Raw genomic sequence first — 4,931 nt, 5'->3', positions numbered from 1 at the left:
ATATATTGTTATATATTATATTGCTTTGTTAGAGAAAATTTACTTAAGGTAATAATCAATTACAACTGGCAATCTAAATTATCAGTTGTTTTTTTTTTTGTCTCATCGGGACGGGAGATTCGCCCTCTATATCGGGAGTCTCCCAACAAAATCGCAGACTTGGCAGGTACGGATGTAGATGTCCGCAATCGTGGAAAGCACAAACTGAACTCGCGTAATGCATCTAATTTACAGGCTTTCTTACATTTTAGCACCAAATTCAGTTCAGAAGCACTTAGGATACATTAAGGCTAATGATCTATATTTCTCTTTGACAAGTGACGCTTCAAACAAGGGGGCAACAAAGTGTTTTCCATTAGTCTTAAGGTGCTACAGTTTTGAAAAGGGGATTCTGCACTTTATCTTGGATTTTTAAAGAGATTGTGAGGAAACTGCTCAAGCAATTGCCACAGTCATATTTGAAAAACTCAAGGCTTTTGACCTCAGTTTGGAGAAGCTGTCACCATATGCAGCTGATAATACCAGTGTAAATTACAGGAAGCATAACAGCATTTACCAGAAACCAAAAAGTGACAAAGAGGACATTATAGCAACCAACAGTTTGGCACACGTCTTTCATAACGCAATGACGTACACTGCAGGACACCTTGATGTCGATGCAAAAAATGTAATTCTAAATGTTTATTCCCACTTTTGCATTTCTTCTACCAGAACAGAACAGTTAAAGGTGATTTGTGACTTTGTTGAGGTGGAAGAGTGCAATCTATTGAGACACGTGGTAACCAGCAATCAGCAATCTTTTGCCAGCAATCGATAGATTACTGAAGTGCTGGAAACCTCTCACTAGCTATTTCCAGAGCTTAGGAGAGGAAGCGTGCCCAAAAGTAATTTGGAAATGCTTTGGGGAGGAGGGGACTGCCAGTGAGGTGGCTGGCTATATTTTCTCTATTCACTGACTGTATTGAGGCTTTAGAAGCCAAGTGTTTTAGCGTTCTTCCAGTGTATGAGCTCATGAATGGAGTGAATATGAAACTGGAGAGAAGGATTAGGGACAAGTTCTTTGGATACATAGTGAATGGTAAACTCAAGCAATTTACTCTGGATATTGCTGGAAGGTGTGAAAAGGACTTTGTAACCTTTTATGAAAGAGCAAAGAAGTATCTGAATGACAGGTGTGAGTTATCTGAAGACAGCTTTCACAACAAAGTGTCCACGTTAGCTGTTGAAAACCCTGTAAGCTTTGAAGAAATGTGTGAAGCTGTTCACGCTTGCAGTATAAAAAAAGTGGACATGGATGAGCTCTATGAAGAAGATAGCATTGTAGAAAGCCTCATATCTTCTACTGAGTTAAAGGATTGCCTGACTAGTGAAGGGAGGTACCTGAACATTTTCAACAAAGCACAGGGAAACTTCAGGAACTTGAAGAAAATAAGCATCTTTTCAATACCATGCAGCAAAGCTCACACAAAGAGGGTTTCCCTTGGATGACCACAGCTTGGAGAAATGAAAGGAATAGGCTGGATGTAGACAGCGTGAAAGCAGAGCGCCACTTGTGTATCAATTTAACAGGGGAATGCAAGGATATGCACTCGGAGTTCCTCAAGAACAAAAAACTTCTGAAGGAGGCTCGGGATGGACCCAAGTCCAAACACAGACAAAGTCATCCCCACTATGGTACTATGGTGAGTTGTGTGTTGTAAATTTTTATTGTTTGGTAATCATACACAGAATTGAATGCAGGCAGTTGCACTGTCATTAAACGTGCCAAAGAAATATAATTCATATTTTACTATAACAGTCAGCAATGAGCTTGGTATTTTAAATTTGGCAATGTTTGATGATTTTAGCAAGGCTATGTCCTGTATTCTGGGGAAGCGCCAGTGGCCAGCCTAGCTGCCACCTCCCCATATAATTTTGTTCCTTAATGTGTCTAAATTCCATTTCTGCCTGTTGCCAAGCTGAATAATTGTCCATTTAGATGCAAAACAACCTATTTTGGACCTACCCTTACTGCGTTTCAGACAATAGAATGCTGGCATTGCAAATAATATACTACAGAAAGTTGTATTTAAATATTGTTATTATTTCTTTACTTTTTTTAAACGTATTTTTTGTATTAATACCCCAGGCTTTTATCAGCATCTAGTTTGTGCGCCGTGCCAATTGCTTCCTGACTTCTCCTGGTAACAGAGGGGTGGGGAAGTGTGTGCAGAAAAAAAATAAACTCCCGCTTTACAATAAGTGTCTCTTTCTGTCACAGCTGATGTGAGGCAGTGATATGCGATGTAACAAAAGAATCATACCGAACGTAGCATTGCCTGTTTTATACAGAATCTTCTTCTCATTTGTGAAATTCGACTTAATTAAAACATATTTTAAATTAAGACAAATCAGAAACTTTTATTGTGTATACATCCGCAGTGTAATATAGCCTGTCATACAAGGCCCTACGTGGTCAGGGTCCTTTTTAAATCATGGACCTTCTTAGCCACTACATCCCTGGGAGACAGCTTAGGTCATCCAATTCTGGACTTTTTAAATGCATTTCACCTAAGTGTATTCCTCCAGGTGGGCGTGGCTTTAGCTGCATTGCTCCTTCCTTATGGAACTCTGCCCAGCTGCATTCCAAATTCTACTTCAGTTTCTCAGTTTAAAACTTCTCTTAAAACGCACCTCTTTTGGTCTGTCTTCTCTTCTTAGGTTTCCTAGGTTTTGAAACATGAGCTGATTTTTTTTTTATCTTGTAATACCTAGAATTTTTGAGAGATGAGATTTTTGTGATTGGTGTTTTAAACGTCACAAAAACAACCTATCCCAATGCAGGTTAAACAGTGATGTCATTATAACACTTCCCCAAATGATGGAAAACCTGAGACTGGACTGCAGGGAGCTGATAAAAGTTGTCAAGTTACAGGTTAAAAATAAATGTGTTCGGGGTAATTTGGTAACTAGGTAATTGTAAATTCTGAAAAGTCCATGCTTTCAATAGGAAAGATGGGGAATTCAATTATTGTCTACTTGACTTTTTTGAGAATGCAACATCGACAATGGATAACTGCAAAGCATATGACATGGTTTATTTAGATTTCCAGAAAGCTTTTGACAAAGTCCCGCATAAAAGATTAATTCTCAAACTGAACGCAGTAGGGATTCAAGGAAATGCATGCACATGGATTAGGGAGTGGTTAACATGTAGAAAACAGAAAGTACTGATTAGAGGAGAAACCTCAAAATGGAGCGAGGTAACCAGTGGTGTACCACAGGGATCAGTATTAGGTCCTCTGCTATTCCTAATCTACATTAATGATTTAGATTCTGGTATAGTAAGCAAACTCGTTAAATTTGCAGACGACACAAAAATAGGAGGAGTGGCAAACACTGTTGAAGCAGCAAAGGTCATTCAAAATGATCTAGACAGCATTCAGAATTGGGCAGACACATGGCAAATGAAATTTAATAGAGAAAAGTGTAAAGTACTGCATGCGGGCAATAAAAATGTGCATTATAAATATCATATGGGAGATACTGAAATTGAAGAAGGGAACTATGAAAAAGACCTAGGAGTTTATGTTGACTCAGAAATGTCTTCATCTAGACAATGTGGGGAAGCTATAAAAAAGGCCAACAAGATGCTCGGATATATTGTGAGAAGTGTTGAATTTAAATCAAGCGAAGTAATGTTAAAACTCTACAATGCATTAGTAAGACCTCACCTAGAATATTGTGTTCAGTTCTGGTCACCTCGTTACAAAAAGGATATTGCTGCTCTAGAAAGAGTGCAAAGAAGAGCAACCAGAATGATCCCAGGTTTAAAAGGCATGTCGTATGCAGACAGGCTAAAAGAATTTAATCTATTCAGTCTTGAACAAAGAAGACTACGCGGCGATCTGATTCAAACATTCAAAATCCTAAAACGTATAGACAATGTCAACCCGGGGGACTTCTTTGACTTGAAAAAAGAAAAAAGGACCAGGGATCATAAATGGAGATTAGATAAAGGGGCATTCAGAACAGAAAATAGGAGGCACTTTTTTACACAGAGAATTGTGAGGGTCTGGAACCAACTTCCCAGTAATGTTGTTGAAGCTGACACCCTGGGATCCTTCAAGAAGCTGCTTGATGAGATTCTGGGATCAATAAGCTACTAACAACCAAATGAGCAAGATGGGCTGAATAGCCTCCTCTCGTTTGTAAACTTTCTTATGTTCTTCTTATGTTCTTATGATCAGGTAGGAGGATATAACAAGTCTGCTCAGGCAGATTTGGGGGCCATTTTGTTGAAAAGAGTGACAGACTCTGGTAATGGTGAGAAGATTAAAACTGAACATATTGGGTTAGTGTTGCAATTGCTGTAAAGGTATTTAGGGAAAGCTTAGTGCAGATAAAACAAGTATAGTGAGGGAAATAGCTATAGTTATTGTGTGGGGCGGTTACCATGTTTAAGCCAAGCCACATTCTTCTTTATTTTTATAGTTCTTTCCATTTGTTAAAGAGAAAAATGCATTCCTTTGTTGTAGTAAAACAAAAGTGGGGAAAAGAGAAAATAAAGAAAAATCAGTTGAGCTGGAACATTTCTAATAGTGTCCAGTCTATAATCAATAAAATTGTGCCAAACCAGCATTTCAGCCCCAAACCCTAAGCTCCCGTCACAGGATCCCATGGGGAGATTTGGCTTTGCTGCCAGTTTAGGGAGATACAAATCGGCAGGAACAGTTTCTCATCGTGCTTCATCGAGCACCTGGCGAGTTCAAGTAGATACCTGCAGGGGTGGCGGTTTGTCTTCCACAGGCCAGTAGCTCGCTGTCATCCGCTGAAGAGTAAACATATGATGTGGTTAAACTGCTGTCAAACCTGGTTGTCGATAAACGTTGTTTTCTTACTACAATAAAGCCTGTACCATCTGGTGTCACTTGGGACCAGAACACTATGCT

Source organism: Acipenser ruthenus, chromosome 33 (assembly GCF_902713425.1).
Source record: "Acipenser ruthenus chromosome 33, fAciRut3.2 maternal haplotype, whole genome shotgun sequence".
In the NCBI taxonomy this organism is placed as follows: Eukaryota; Metazoa; Chordata; class Actinopteri; order Acipenseriformes; family Acipenseridae; genus Acipenser; species Acipenser ruthenus.
Note: the sequence above shows the minus strand (reverse complement) of the source record.